This window comes from Microplitis mediator, chromosome 3 (assembly GCF_029852145.1).
Source record: "Microplitis mediator isolate UGA2020A chromosome 3, iyMicMedi2.1, whole genome shotgun sequence".
Classification (NCBI taxonomy): Eukaryota; Metazoa; Arthropoda; class Insecta; order Hymenoptera; family Braconidae; genus Microplitis; species Microplitis mediator.
Genome location: NC_079971.1, coordinates 21428070 through 21445859, shown reverse-complemented (window position 1 = coordinate 21445859; position 17790 = coordinate 21428070). Strand labels below are relative to the sequence as shown.

Genomic DNA, 17790 nt, shown 5'->3' with positions numbered 1-17790 from the left:
ATTATTCATGTGGGTTTGTAGGGGATTTAATTAGCTACGAAAAAGCCCAGTGTTGAGTCTGTAAGCTCGAGGGTTTGTTAGTTACTGAGTGCAACTTTATTTTTTATTTAAATTCCTCTCAAATCACTCGTCACTCCTAAACTTTGGAGATTGCATTTAAAAGTTGCATGGCTATTTTTTAGATAATTGCGCGGGATACAAAAAAGCTCGGGGATGAATAGATAAATTAAAAATATAAAAAGTTATGGGGGTTTGTAAAATAATGTCAGAACAATAATTTAAATATTTATTACGATAATTAAATGACCGACAAAAGCTCAATGATTTATAAGGCCGCTAATAATAATGCAATTAAAAAATATTTAAAAATAATAGTGGGGTAAGATGGTACTCGTAAAATGTAAATGAGAACAACTAAAAATGTGTTGAGGGAATTATTTTATTTGTCATCTGACACAAATGTCATCCAGCTCGCGGTTTATTATTAATATTTAATAAACTTTATTTGACAATTACAAATTCCTTATTAAGGATATTCTCCAAAATCCCTCCCTACTTTAACACAAGAAAAAAAATCCAAGCGTGACTTTAATTACATTTTTTTTCAGTCAATAAATTAATTTTTAAAAAATTAAGTGACTTTTAAAAAAAATGTCAATGTGTCTCTCCCAAAACAGATCATAGATTATTTAATGTTATTTCAAATAATTCCAAGATTTTACTGTCAATATCCAGTAATTAAATCTCGAGGCTCGTCTGACATTTTTAATGAAATATCTATAAAAATGGCTAAATATCCTTTTAAATTTTCTTACCTAATTACCCTCCAATAAGCCCAAAAATTTTCTTAATTAATTTACAAAATAATTTCAGTATCATGAGAAAAATACTTCAAAATTTTTCTCAAAAATTGTTTACTCTTTCTTTCATAAAAAAAACTTCCCATAATTTATCTCTATAACTTTTAAATACCAGCCTCAACCAGCGATCTTTTCTAATGCCCCCAACTCATTGTCAAAACTCCACTTCTATCCCTTTTTTCCAGCGTCGACCAACACTAAAAAAATTTTTCCCAAAATGGGAGTGACTAAGGGTCCAAGTGGGCATGGCTTAAAACTACCCTCGGTGATTTAATAACTTTTCTGCAATACGCATGCTTGTGTTTTCGACAATCGCGCAAGTCTATCACCTATACAAAATTCACACACTTTTTACTCTTAACAACACACATCTAAACCCAACAAAGCACAGAAAAAAAAAAAAAAAAAACTACAAAACGTGTACCATAAATACGTCTTGTCAAGTTGTCACATGACTTTATAATCTTGCATTATATTGCTTGTTAAATACATATATATTTATATACATAGTAATATATTTTTAATAGTATCTTAAGTTTAAATCTCACATGTATACGTCATGCTTGATCGTAGTACCCCAGGTTGATGGTCTCTAACAACTTTCACGCCTTACCTTTAATTTCCTTGTACTCTATAAAATCTATACATAAACATATACTATATACATTTTATATATTTATATCAATATCCGGATTTTTTTATTCATAATTTGTATAACGAAAATATATATGTAGTGTGTAAGTGAACGAACTCGATATTTTAATTTTTGCATTCCTAAGGCTCCAATCGCTAATATCTACATATATATATTTATATATATGTGTATTTATATATAGATAAAGCAAATAGTTATAACGTCTTACTGTCTTGTCTGTTTGCTTATAATATATCTACTCATATATTTATTAAATATATGTTATGTAGATTGCACCCGATATATATACATATATAAATGTATGTGTTATGCCTGAGTAACGTAGAAAAAAAAATTACATACTTGAAGACGATACGACAATTGTTTCAGTTATTGAATTTCTTTTATGGCCTTGTGTTTTATTTCCCACCGATATTTTATTTTTAATTTTGTAAGAATTCTTTTTACAAAAATTTGTAATAGTTTGATTTTTCTACACAGAAAAAAATATTTTGTAGCTCAAGAAAATTTTTATTTTCCCTAAGAAAGTTTTCGCATTTTGAATTTAAAACGAATCTCTCCTTGGGGCGAGAAAAAAATTTTTTGGCGGGAAAAAAAAATTCAAATGAAATTTTTTTCTTTTTTCTAAAATTTTGAGAATTTCGGAAATTTTTGTTTTTGATATTTTTTAAATTTTACCGCTCAATTTACAAATTTAAATTTTTGAAATTAATCAAAATTTTGAGAAATTCGTTTTCAAAATTTGCAGGATCACAATTTTTGTGTTTTTCTAATAAAATAGAAATGAGCACAAAGGCTCCAAAAAAAAAGTAAATTCATTGTACAGTTCTCAAAAAAAATAAATAAATTTTGATTTATCTCATCTTTGAAAATTCTTTCTATGAAATTTTGAAAATTTGTTCTTGACAAAAAAAATTTCAACGCCTCATTGTGTCCCAGATATTTAATTTCTCTCAAATTTTATAAAAGCGACAAAATTTTCTTCTTTTGAAATTTTTCGAAAATTCCACTGCCCCCCCCCCCCCCTCCCCTCAATTTCAAGATCAAAATATTTTATAATAATTTTCTAAGTATGTAATTTGAAATTCTTGACCTATTCTTGATGTAAGAAATCAGAAAATTAGAATTTATTTCATATATATATATATATATTTCAACCCATTCTCGGAGGAAATGCTACCGCACATACATTGGCAACACCTTGTTCACATAATAGTCATCTAGATATAACACAATAGAGTACAATAGAAAACTCGTATCAATACTTAAATATGTGTTTTATTCGCTATTATATATAGAGTAGAGTAGAGTTGAGTTGAGTTGAGTTAGAGCAAAGTAGAGTAGAGTAAAGTATGGAATTGACTGTATAGAGTAGAGAGAAAAGATTTGATCGGTACAGTACGGGTCGTCGTGCCAATGTAACGCAGAAGAGGGGACACGAAGGGCTGGAGGGGTTACTCGAGGATTCGGTACTATTACGACGGGTTTCAGTCGTCTCGCGCTTATCGAGTCGCGCGTGTCGGACTTTTCTTCATTACTGACCGGTACTTATTAACACCAAAAATAATTACTATTTTATTCATCAGAATCGCGATTAAATCAGCGACTTTAAAATAAATAATTACTCACACACTTGAAATTTTTTCTAGTTCAGTAGATTTCGTTGAATCGTCTCTAATAATAAATTTAATAGATCGATAATGATGAAATTGTCTAGATGATTATGAGATAATTTTATTTAATTATCTAAATAATTTTCAGTAATAAATTATAGAGGCAGTATAACGTATTTTAGAAGTTTTTACGAGATAATTATTGTAGATCATGTAAAAAAATTATCTTGTGATCTAGATAATTTTTGAGATAATATTGGTAATCATCTAGATAATTTTTAAAAATTAATTATTGACAGTATCACGTATTTGTGAAAATTATGGATAGGGATCTAAATCTAGATGATTAGAAAATGTATCTAAGAATCGAAATAATTTTTGAGATAATATTGACAGTTATCCAGATAAATGTTAGTACTAAATTGCTGCGAGGGTATCACATATTTTTAGAAATTTTTTACAGAGGCTTTAGTCTAGATAATTAATAAATGTACCTTAGAATTGAGATAATTTTTGAGATGATATTATCAATTATCGAGATCACTGATAGGATTGAATTGCTGAGAGAGTATTGAATATTTTTGAATTTTTTTTTCAAGGATTACAATCTAAATGATTCAAAATTTATCTGGGAATCGAGATAATTGTTAAGATAATATTGTCAATTATCTAGATGATTGTTAGCATTTAATTATTGAGATAATATCCCATGATTATAAAATTTTTTTCAATGAAATTAATCTACAGTATTAACACAAAATATTTTATCTAGATAATTTCATACATCATCTAGATTAATTTTGTTTGCAAAATTTATTATGAATAATTCAGTTCTTGTGATTAAAATTACTAGGTTATATAGATAATTATATTTAGTACAGATAAAATTATCTAGATAATTAATCCAATGCTAGATAATTAAAAATCTTAAGTTTTATAAGAATTCAATTTAAAGTTATCTAGAGACTGCAATCTTAAAAATTATCGAGACACTTGATTTATTATCTAGACGATTTCAATGAAAATTTTACCTGATAAAATTTTGATTTATTCAACATACAGATAAAAAATTATCTAATTATTTTTAACAATCATCTTAAGATTATCTAGATAATTCTAATTTCTACATAATCTAGAATTTCTAGAACATAATCCCGCTACAAAGATCATAATATCTCTCAAAAATGTATGTAGATCACACATATAATCATCGAGATAATTTTTCAATCTCATTATCTAGATAATTGATAAATTATCTAAGTCCTCTAAAATTTAAACAAAAAATTACTGCCCTCAAAAAATCTTGGTAAAAAAATCTAGATAATTTACGTCTTATAAAATTATCTCAACAAAAAATTATCTAGAAAAATCTTTACTGCAAATTTCAAAAAATAAAAAAAAAACTTCAAGTAATTCCTCTAATTCAATGAAGCGAAAAAAAATTGAAATTAATTAAATTGACATTACATTAGATGATTGTCCCCACCGTTGAACGCAAAAGGCCAAAAAAAAATATACATCCATCCATCCATACATATATATATATATTTTCCCCATCTGAGCAGGCCACCCCCGCGAGCCCCGCCCCCTAACGCTTTCTCCCACCCCTCGGCACTGATCCTCCCCACTCCGTCAGCTTATACCCTACTACAGAAATTATTACTACCAACTGGTGCTGGTGCTGCAGAGCCTACGGTGAATCGTCACCCCCGATCACGACTGAGTGTTGCGTTGCGGCCGGGACAATTCGGCTTTCGTCGCTCGTACCGAGTCGAGGTGAGCTTGTAAATCCCGCGTGCGGTTAATCGTGCGTTTAAAACATCCACGCTTTTTTACATCTCAACCATCATCCACTTATTTAACATCTCATATATTTATTTTATTAATTTTACAATCATAATAATAAATAATTAGAAAATTAAGTGACAGTGTCTGCTGATAAATTCATTTAAAAAAAAAAAATAAGACTTCAAGATTACGAGGGATTTTAGTGCTGGTGGATTTTAGTGCTCGTGTTTAAATAAATAAATAAATTGTTTATTCAAAATATATATATATATAAATATATAAACGGTGATTGTGTTAGGATTGGTGAAGTGTAATTAATTATATTATTTTAAAGTAATTGATTATTAAGTAATTAATTTATTAATTAGAGCTTGATAAATTTTCTAAAAATTTAAATATTTGAAAATAACGAGTGTAGTTTTTTTTTGTAACTGAAGATGGTGATATACTTTTAATGGAAAACTCGATGATGGATATAAGGTAATTTTAATTAAGTGATTTTTTATGTTTTTAACAAGTGATTAATTTATTTTTTAATGTGAAAATGTGTAATTGTGTAAATGTGATTTTTTGAATTTATTTTTGGGAAATTTAAAAAAATTAGAGATTATTTTATAAGGAATTTTGAATTGAGGTTAAGTTTTAGGGGATGATAATTTTGTTGGAAAATTATTTTAAAAGTTGATTGCAATTTGCGTGGGATAATTTTTTGAATTTGAAAAATTGATTTCATATGAAAACCTGATGGTCTGGAAAATTTGTATTTAGGAAAATTAGTTTTGAAATTGTAGATAAAAAAAACCGGGAAAATTTAGTTTAGTTTGAAAATTTTGAAAAAAATTTTTGGGACAGCAGTAGGGTTTTTTTGAAAATCACTTGGAAAATTATTCTGTGGATTTTTTTTTCAAAACGAGTTTAGTAGAGAGAAATAAAAATTTCTTGACACAAGAAACTTTTTTCCCGCCCCTAGAAAATTTTCGTTTTCAATTTTCATACAAAAAATTTTCCTGAGTCAAGTAAAATTTGTTGTGACAAGAAATCCTTTTACTCTGTGTAGAAATTCATTAAAAATATTGATAATAATTACAAAAGGGTCAGAAAATTTCGAAAAGAAATTTCAGTTTAAAAATTATTATCAGAAAATCTTGTATAATTTTTTAAAAAATGAATGGAAAATTTTGTCTAGAAATTTCTTTTTAAGAAAAATTTTTTGGAAGAAAAACTTTGAGAGCGGAATTTATTGAAAGATTTTATTTAATTTTCTGGTGGAAACTTTTCGTTTGAATCTGAATATTTTCTTATTAAAATTCCGAGTCAGAAAAATTTTTAAATGAAATCGTTGTTTGAAAAATGTCGCTTAGTAATTTTTCTCTTGTAAAAATTTATCGGATTTAGGATTAAGAATTTGTTGCGCAGAAAAAACGTGCAAATAATTCAGTTTGAAAACATTTGTTCAAAAAATTTTGTAAAATGTACCTCGAAAATTGTGTATAGTAATTTTTATCTCTAGAAAAACTCCACAGAAGTCTTTTTGATGTAACAGTTTTGAAGTTTTACATCTGCGAAGTCTTTGAAAAAATTCTAGAATAAAGAAACTTTAGCTCTGAATTTTATTTTTCGGTTTGATTCGAAATTTTCTAGTAAGTGATCAGAAATATTTGATATTTTTAACTTTCGATCAGTAGAAATAAAGTTGAAATCTATTAGAAACCAATTTCAAGATCCTACTCTGGAAAAATCTCAAAATTTAAATGAACTAAAACCAAAAACCAACAAACCAAATGCTTGTTCCAAAATTCATTCTTCATTTTATCGAGAAAATTATGAAGAATTCATGAAATAGAAACAATTATCCCAATTTTTTATCTAAAAATATCTCAGAAATCAATTGAATTAAATTCAAAAATTTACCGCCAATATTTGAAATTTAATAATTAAAGATCAAAACGTTCTTAAAATTTTCTTCGTCATGGACTAAATTATTTATTTAAGTTCCCAAATTATCGAATCATTCCCAAAAATATCTAGTGTCTTAATAAAATTTCAAATTCTCCCAAAATGATTCGAATTTTTCCAACTCGTTACAAAAAAATTTTCTTCTTCAAATTCTAATTTTGGTAAAAATTTTCGGCCAATTTTGGAACGAAATTCAAATTTTAAACTTTTTCAAACCAAAAACACTTCGAAATTCAACTGAATAAACGAAATAAAAAAGTTACTGCTTAAAAATCTTAAAGTTCTCACTTTAATAAATTCCCCGCGAAATTAAAAAAAATTCAAAAGATCGTCTCAGTATTTCATAAAAACGATAAAGAAAAATGTACATACGTACAGCAGTAGATTATTATAAGACTAATAATCGATAGTAAAACAAATTTTTCTAATTATTCCCAAAAATATCTAGTATTTTATTCAAATTTCAAAATCTCCCACAATAATTCGAATTTTTCCAACTTAAGCTACAAAACTATTTTCTTCTCAAATTCTAATTTTGGTAAAAATTTTCGGCAAATTTTGTAACAAAATTCAAATTTTAAACTTTTTCAAACCAAAAACACTTCGAAACTCAACTGAAAACACGAAATAAAAAAGTTACTGCTTAAAAATCTTCAAGTTCTCACTTTATTAAATTCCCCGCGAAATTCAAAAAAATTCAAAAGTCCATCTCAGTATTTCATAAAAACGATAAAGAAAAATGTACATACGTACAGCAGTAGATTATTATAAGACTAATAATTGATAGTAAAACAAATTTTTCACCGTATCAGCGCGTGAGGTCCAATAAATTCCAATTAGAGGGCAAATATAACGTTTGAACTTTATATATATCAGCGCACATAACATCGTGATGTAGAGTCTTAGCTCGAAGGATAATGGTGCAGATATAAACATAAAATATATATTGAGCACATCCTCAATATATAATATAAAGTACAAATGGTAAATGGATGCTTTTGTATAAAGTACATAGTAGTAGTATACAAAATAAATAAAAAAATTAAAAATAAGGAAAAATATTTAGAAACAATTGGAGGGCAGCTAAGAGGTGGTCGCATTTCATATACAAACTCGTAACTTGGCATCGGCTTTCTTTTGAGTATTTAGCTTGTTCGTATACGATATAGTTGCCTTTAAGGTTTTACATATTACATATACAATATATTTATATATATACTGATCCTTATATTTATTGTTGCCTTTTTTTTAAATCTCTTTCATTTTTAAATTATTATTGTTTGTCATGAGATTTACTACTTTCGTTTTACGGATATCTTGTAAAAGGATATAATATATGAAAACAGAATATATATATGTATATATATATATAATAATAATATAAGTTATGGAGTTTTTGAAAGTTAAAAATAAATTTACAAAAATGGCTAAATATTTATTTTATTTATACAGGCAGAATTTTTAAATTATAAATATATATATGTATGTATGTATATATGTATAAGAAACTGAGTACAAAGATTAAAAAATCGGTAAATTTACAGCGTCGGCTACCAGAAAATTTTATTCCTTTAAAAAACTACTTATGGATTTAAAATATTTTATCACGTTTTTTTTTGTGTGTATTTATATATATATATATATATATATATATATATATATATATATATATATATATATATATATATATATATATATATATATATATATATATATATATATATATATATATATATATATATATATATATATATATATATATATATATATATATATATATATATATATATATATATATATATATATATATATATATATATTTGTTTGAATGTTTTTTTAAATTTTATTTTATTTAATATGTTTTTATCTGTGGTGATTTTTATCTGGAGAATGGCAAAACCTTAGAGCTCGCGTTCGCGTTCGCGGTTAATCTAATAAACGCGTGAGTCTCTTTATTTAAGAAAAAAAATGAGAACTTTTTTTTCAGATAAAGACAATTAATTTTTTTTAGTTTTATAAAGAATTTTTATTAGGGTAATTGATTTTTTTTTTTTTTAAAAAAGCATGGAATTTTTTTTCGCGACTTTTTATTGTTTCAAATTTTGATAATTTTTTTTTAAAACCATTAGATTTTTAAATTCGCGCGCTTTTTCTTTTTGATGAAATTTGAATTCAAATTTTAAAAGAAATTCATGGTAACAAATATTGAACTTGAATTTTTTTTTGTGTCGCATAAAATTTGAAAATTGATAATTTTTTAAATTTCAATAATATCACAAAAGAAAAATTTTGAAAATTTGAAAAAAAATTTTTTGACATAGAGAAAAAAAATTTCAATCAAAAATTTTGTCATCACTTGAAAAAATTATTTTATTTATTCAAATTAATTTAAAAAAAAAATTTGAGTAAGAATTAAAAAAAAAATTTTTTTTGTTTGAAAAAAAAAGACGATTTTTATGGTTTAATTTTTTTAGTCGCAACACTTTCCCATAAACCCATTACTTGAACAATAAAAAAAAATAATAATTCATCTTTACGTCATATGTTTATATATTTATACATATATATAAACTCATACGCGAGTCATCTGTCCAAATTCATGGAAATTAGACGCAAAAAAGGACGCGCCTCTTTCACAATTCACATAATGTAAATTCATGGGGTTTTCAATGTTTCGTTCACTCATTATTATGATTATTTTTTTTTTATTATTCGGATTCATGCTCTTGTACCCCCGAGTTTAAAACAGCCCCCATTGCTCTGTTTACCCTATCGCCCTACGATTTTACGATTTCTCGGTAGATTTCCCAGTAGGGACTCAAAAAAACCTCCAATGTTTTAACAAAGAACTCTTTTTTATTTTTCACTCATCCATATACTCACTACCAACGACAATTAATTGCAAAAATTAACCAATTAATTAAAATTTTAATAATTTTCGAAAAAAACAAAATTTTTACTGCGTCAAATTTCTTCATCTAAATTTTCAAATTAAAATATCTTCTAAAATATCAAATTTTCGACAAAAGTCAATCAGACTATTTGTGTAGGAAATTTAATTCTCTACAAAAAAGTTCCTTTTCACTTTTGTCATATCTGTGATACTTTTGCTAGAATTTGTATTTGATCATAAAATTTTTGGAGTGATTATTTCCAAAATTGATTAGAGAAGAAGGAAAATTAAAATTATGGGTAAACTATCAAAGATACAGTTAAAATATATGAAAACAAATTTATAGAGGATGAAATTTTCTACAAAAAAGGTCTTCATAAAGTAAACCGTAAACTTGAAACTTGAACTCCTAGTAATTAAAAATAAAAAAAACTTTTTTCCAACAAAAAATTCCGGCAGTAAAATTCTTAAGGATCTTTATATTTTTTTAATAGCAACTTTTTTATGGCATTAAATATTTTTATTTTTGATGTCTCTCAAGGGTCTCGTCGATCCCCATGACTATAAGTATCAGTATGAGTTAGAAAGACTCTGGTTAAGACCAAATACGTATAGTCGTAAAAATAAAAAAATCTAAAAAAGGTAAAAACAAAAAATATATAAAATAAAAATGTGAATGAGACAAGACGATGAAACATATAAGAATGAAGGAATATAATTTTAAAAAATAATATTTTTAAAAAAACGTGTGTATAAGAGAATAAAGTGAAGTCTGATGTACGACTGTACAAGTTGCTCGTGGAGCGTGAAAAAAATCCCATAAACCAGTAAAAAACCATTTGGAAAGAGGGTCTACAGTAAGAAAGAAACAAATAATAAGATAAAAAAGAATGAAACATATATATATATCCATGGAATTCCTCTTATGACGCGTGATTTTCTCTTTCTCTTTTTATCTTCTCTACCTCATTTTTATCCCTCTATTATATTTCCTTTTTAAACAGACACTCATTTACACTTTTCATTAAAATTTTTTTTTTATTGGAGTAAAAAATTTTTTTTTTTGGAGCAAAAAATTTTTTTGGTAAATTTTATTGACTTGGAATTTTTGATGGGAAAGTGTGAGAAAATTTTTTTAAAAGTCACATATGTTTAACATATGAGTTTTTTTTAGAATTTTTTATTGTGGATATATAGAGATATATATTTATAATTGTTGTGATCAATTGAAATAATTATGAGGAAATAAATTAGTGGATGCGAATGAAATATTTTTTTAATTACCGGCAATAAAAATTTTTTAGCGAACGATAATTAAATCGATAATTATGGATATTTTTAATAGTTATGATAATAAGTAGTAATTAGGATTTATGAAAAAAAATATATGAATGTGGTGATTAAATAATTTTTAGGTTTAGTACGAAGGGTTAATTAAGGTGAATAAAGAGTCGAGTCACTGGTTTTAATTATTTGTAGTTAAAATAATTAAAGGATGTGAGGATTTTTAATTTATTTTGTCAATTAAATGATAATGATGGTAGAAATTTTTTTTATCGCGATTTTTTGGTGAGGGGGGTGTAGGTGGACGTCGTTGGGAGTTGGGAAAATTTAATTGATGGCTGTGAGCAAAAAATACTGGAGCGATTGGGTGGAAGTCGGTTTTGAGGAAACGAAATTTTGTGAAAAACTTTGGATAGTTTGAGCTGCACTCGAACGGGATTTAACGCTGGCGGAACCTAAGTTGTAGGAAAGTAAAGTACTTTGCGAGTTATTATATTAATTATATATATTTATCTTATATATATTGTGGTAAAGAGCCAGTTTGTGATGTTTGCTCGGATTATTTAAAATAAACTTTAGTACTTTGTATAATAACTCATTAACCATTGAGTTTACGTTAAAATTTATGATAATCATTATTGTAGCAAATTAAATTTTCTATAAGTTCATTTATGTACATTTTTATCGTATCTTAAATAATAAAGCCGTAATTTAAAATCAAAGTATTCATTAAACAAATCGGTGTTTTAATGAATCTATATAAACATTTTTATCTTTAAATTAAAATTTCTTCTAAACTATCACAGTTACGACTAAAAAATCTCAGTACTTTTTTACAGCAAATTAAATTATCTACAAATAAGTTCCCATAAAATTTTATCGTATCTTCAATAATAAACCCACAAATTAAAATCAAACTACTGATCATTCAAATTCATCAAAATATAAATCCTCATAAAGTTTTTTATTTTAAAATCAAAATTACTCATAAACTATTGCAGTTACGACCAAAACATCTCTATACATTTTTATAGATAATTAAATTTTCTACAAAAAAAGTTCTTATAACTTTTTACCTAAATCCAATAGCTTCCAAGTTATTCAAATTTGAACCAGCCTTAAACCTAAAAATCATGTCAAAAATTTCTTTTTATTAAATATATATAACAAATATATACAACAAACATATATAACATATTACTATAAAAATAACACCGTTACATATTTTCTATCTATAACATGAATTAATTAATAATTAAATTAGAACACGGAGACGTTTACTATCAGTAGCCTAACCCACATTCCAATCACCAGCTGTAGATCTTGTTTTGTACATTAAAATATATTTTTTAGTTCCATCTTTGAACACAACATTATTATCATCATTACAATTATTATTATTATTATTTTATTTTATTATTTATAATATAAAACGGCAGCTAACGCCCACGCACTTCAACGTCAGGGTCTTAATGTAATAGAAATTATGCCGTAGAAACCATTTTTTTTTTTTTTTCTATTTTCCTTTTGCTCTCAACTATTTACAAGTAAAGAGAGAAGAAAATATCAGATGCATTAAATATAAGTAATGAAAGTATTAACTTAAGAGAGACAGAATTGGTGAAAGATTATAAGTGATTACGCGGGGAGTCAAAACGGGTTTAAAATGCACGCGATATACGCGCGGCGAAAGAGAGTTAAGTGTCTTTTTAGTGGTTTGTGAACTATTAATGCATATATGTTGGGAATAGGACAGATATAAGGAATGCCGTATGGTAATATATGTTGAGGCTGAGATAGACAAAGGATTTAATTTGTAAGAGAAAGAGACAAGATATTAGTAGACGTTTTGTTGAGACGTAAAACGCGTGCACTCTGCGTATCCGGACTGTACTGGGTGTGTTTAACACGTAGGTTGTCGTTGTTCCTGGTTACATTATATATTAAATACACAGCTGGTTATATTCTGCTGTTACTATGGTTACTATTGTTATTCTATTATAACGACCAGCAATAACGAAAATTTATTTATTCTTTGGACAATGAGACTGGGAAAAATTACGAGTGATTACGGAAATTCATTTACATCCGAGTTCCCGAGTTTAAGAAAAAAATTACTGCATACGCATGGAAAAAAAGTAGCCGCTGTATCAGGACATAATCCTGTGGGAGCAACAGGACAAAATCTTGTTCCAGCAACAGAATAAAATCCAGAATTTGAATTTTTTTTTTAATTTTACTGTACTGACAAAAAAAAAATGATACATGAAACTGGTTCCTTATCTTATTGATTCCACAGGAAAAGTCCTGTTGCTGTAACATGAAAATCCTGTCGCTGCAACAGGATTTTGTCCTGTTACTCCCACGGGATTGCGTCCTGTTGCAGCATAAATAAGGAGTTTGTTTTTTCAGCGGAGGGATCTGGGATTTTATTTAAATCTGCATTCATTCCGGATTTACACTATTCACTCCGCTAAATTTTTACAGTGTTATAGATTTAGTTTTGAGGCTGGCGCAAATTTGAATAACTTGGAAGCTATTGGATTTAGGTAAAAAGTCATGAGAACCTTTTTTGTAGGAAATTTAATTATCTATAAAAAAGTATACAAATGTTTTGGTCATAACTGCAATAGTTTATGAGTAATTTTAATTTTAAAATAAAAAATTTTATGAGGATTTATATTTTGATGAATTTGTTTGATCAGTAGTTTGATTTTAATTTGTGGGTTTATTATTGAAGATACGATAAAATTTTATGGGAACTTATTTGTAGATAATTTAATTTGCTGTAAAAAAGTACTGAGATTTTTTAGTCGTAACTGTGATAGTTTAGAAGAAATTTTAATTTAAAGATAAAAAAGTTTATATAGATTTATTCAAACACCAATTTATTTAATTAGTACTTTGATTTTAAATTATGGCTTTATTATTTAAGATACGATAAAAATGTACATAAATGAAGTTATAGAAAATTTAATTTGCTACAATAATGATTATCATAAATTTTAACGTAAACTCAATGGTTAATGAGTTATTATACAAAGTACTAAAGTTTATTTTAAATAATCCGAGCAAACATCACAAACTGGCTCTTTACCACAATATATATAAGATAAATATATATAATTAATATAATAACTCGCAAAGTACTTTACTTTCCTACAACTTAGGTTCCGCCAGCGTTAAATCCCGTTTGAGTGCAGCTCAAACTATCCAAAGTTTTTCACAAAATTTCGTTTCCTCAAAACCGACTTCCACCCAATCGCTCCAGTATTTTTTGCTCACAGCCGTCAATTAAATTTTCCGACTCCCAACAACGTCCACCTATATCCCCCTCACCAAAATATCGCGATCAAAAAAAAATCATCTTTTTTTCTCCCAACAATCAAAATTCATTCCTCAAAGCACAAAAGAACTTCATATCTCCCGTCTCAATAACTGATGGTACCCAACAATAACCAGTTATATCTAGTATTACATATCAAAATCCACCCAATACACAGCCTTAATTTTTCCAATTGGCAACTCAAAAAATTTGCATACCCAGATCACCTCGGATGACATTTTATCCTTCCATCAATGCGTTCAATCACGGGTCCTTTTTTTGTGACCTGACTTCTTTCTCTATCTCCAGTCCAGGTTTTCTATCTTCTATCCTGCGTAATCAGTACTCAGTACTCTATTGTCCGATAAAAGAATCGGCTTGCAAGCAAACAACAAAGACCGGGTTTAAGTCCAAAGTGGTAACTCTGCGGGGTGCTTTCAATGCCGTTGCTTCCACTGGTGGTTTCTGCTACTGATAGATGCGAAGTTGAGGAATAGAAGGAGTTAAGAGCCATCAGGAGATACATCGAGAATTAGAGGCCGGCGTTAGATGATGATGCTGTTGGGTTTATAAGCGATTGTGGAAAGGTATAACCGGTAGAGGAACATGGATAGATAGACGGATAGATATATAGTTGTATTATACATACATATATATATGGAGGCCTTTTTAGAGCCACTGGAGAATAATATAAGGCACGAGGCGTGAAAGTACGCAAGCTACTACTGGCATTAGTAGCACGAGCCAATGCGCCGGTGGTAACGGTGACATATTTATTACCACTTGACTAGATACTACTCTCTTAGTATATTCTACTGTTTTATACCTCAACTTACTGTTTTTAAATTACACATCAGTCAAGTCTGGCTTTTCATCTTTGAGGATTCAATTTACGCTTCTATTCAAAGGCTTTTTGTTATTTATGGATTTTTTTTATTAAATAGGATGTGAATCTGTTAAAATTTAATTAGGAGTCTTGATAATTGTGAAATATGTGTAGGAATTGGTGAGGAGTAGGGGTAATTTTATGATAGAAGAAAAAACTATGATGTGGTTTCGAACCGCAGACTTGCTGTTATGTAATTTGGGTTATTGTAGAGATGGAAAAATTTATTTAGTATATGAAAAAAAAAAGAAATTCTTGGGGCAAAAAAATTTTTACTCGCTCCAAGAAAATTTTGAGTTGAGCCAAGAAATTTTTTCCGGTGCTAGAAAAGTTTTTGTCTTTAATTTTTAATGCAAAATCTTTCTTGAGTCAAGAAATTTTTTTTGTGAATTTTGTAGACGAAAAAGTAAAAAAAAATTCGTGGGATTTTTATTATATTCTAAACAAGTGTTGGTATTTTTTAGAAAAGATTTAATTTGGTTTGTTATAAATAATGAGGAAAATATATAGCAATTGTGGGGATAAAAATGTCTGGTGATTAAGGATTTGGAAACATGGGTCTGTATAATTAGACTGTCCCAGTCATTGGACAGATGAATATATTTATCTATATACATGTATTTTAATTATTTATTTATGACAATTATTTTTGTATACATATATATGTCTGTTGAGATGTGTTGACATTATTTATTAATTACACGACAGATAAATAAATAATTATTGAATATTATCAACAATCTTAGACCTCAAAGAGGTTTAGGACAGAACTAAACAGTCCAGTTTATAATAACGTTTAAACACCGGCAGAAATAATCGCCCAGTGTTTGATAACTGGGCAACTTTTAAATTATCGGTCGGAGTAAATAAACAGTTTGATAATTATATTTTCATAGATTTCGAAAATAAAATAAAGAATTTAATTAGTCTGGATTTTTAATAAATAACAAAATTATTTTATTTTCTCAGATTAGCTCGACAAAGTTCATAAACACGGCCAACAAATTTGCTGGCGTCTAAAGTTAATCAGAAATCGGTTAATAGGCCATCCCCTTAATATTTGAATGTTTATGTTACAAACAATTTTATGGAGCGTAATCTTAAAGGATCGAAATTAATCATCTTAAATTCTATAAATTAATTATTTAAGAAAGTAATTATGCAGCGGAGGCTTGACGTTTTGGCGATAAAAAATCTTCTTTTAGCTTTTTTTCAAGTTTTTTTAAAAATCTTATTTACAAATCTGCGGATTTTTGAGAAAAATAAAAAAATCCTTGTAAACTTTGTGCTTTAAAAGTTAAGAAGCTCAAAAACAACAGAAATTTGCATTTAAAAGCTTGAGCTTATCGATTAATTTCTTCGAGCTGTCATTATTATTTTTAAAAATCGTCTATCGTATTTAGTGTGCGTGGAAAAAAATAATAGCAACTTGCTGAAGATATTGAAAGCTAAACAAATAAAATAATAAATAACAAACAAAAGGTATTTGTTGGCTCGACAAATAAATATTTATTTATTCATCATTTAATATTTTATTTATTCGTTAACTTACCAAATCATTATTATTTTTAAAACCAATATACAGATCCCGCGAAACAATTTATCAGCAACCAAAAAAGTAACCGTGAATTTCCGAAAACGATTAAAAATGAATATTTAAAGCGACCCATCGTCACCAGAATTAATACCCTATTAAAATTATTTTTCCTCAATCATCACATCTAATTAAAAAAACAAAACTTGCAACAAACTTGAAAAAATTTCCCATTACAATAATTATTTACCGAATACAAACGATTGTCTAATTACCAATTAAAATGTCATACTTTTTTGCTTACAATTTACAGACCAGTTGATTAAAAATTCTTGATTACATTATCATTCAATAAGCAGGAAATTACTTATTGAATGTCATTTAAATACCACAAACACGTGCAGCCAGATGTGTTGAGCTCTCTTTTATACACAAACTTTTTATTTTTCCTTCTCAACACCAACATTATTTCAATGTTATAACCGCTGACGTAGACCACCCGGTCATTTACCTTCAACACAAACTCAATTATCATTTATTTTTAACTCCCAATTTCCAATAAACCACTAAAATAATCCACTTGTCTACCGCGAATCGCGGCAGTATTTATCTTACCAGCCCGTGGCCATGTTCATGCCCATACCCAACTCTTATTCCACTAAAATGTCACTAAAATAAACAAAAATGTCTCCCGGGATCCACTAAAATGAAGACAGTGTATCGCAATCGACATGTCGGCATCAAATTCAATCAAAAAATTACAATTTCAAATAAACCTCAATCAGCATTTTATTTTGTCCATTCTTTGCTATCGATCCTTACACTTAACATACAAAAAAAAAACTATTCCGATTCCGTTTAAATCTAAAACTGGTCAAAAGTTGTGTGAATTTAAAATTAAATCCTTAAATTTAAAATTCAAAAGTGTCATGACCAGATTTAACTTAAAATTCTCCAGGGATATCATTTTTTTTTTATTTTTATGGCGCCCATTTT

General features: G+C 27.4%; 1 protein-coding gene across 3 annotated transcripts in view; it reads left to right on the top strand.

Annotated features, from left to right (window-relative positions):
• The first annotated feature begins 4811 nt into the window (after nucleotides 1-4811).
• Nucleotides 4812-17790, top strand: part of LOC130664708 (uncharacterized) — a 94744-nt gene continuing 81765 nt past the window's right edge. For 2 of the 3 annotated variants that reach the window (XM_057464770.1, XM_057464767.1), the window contains exon 1: nucleotides 4812-5396. The gene's annotated coding sequence lies outside the window, so the exon portion shown is untranslated. Of the gene's footprint in view, nucleotides 5397-14799; nucleotides 14962-17790 lie in introns of those variants that run through there. The other variant, XM_057464768.1, reaches the window with a different exon arrangement.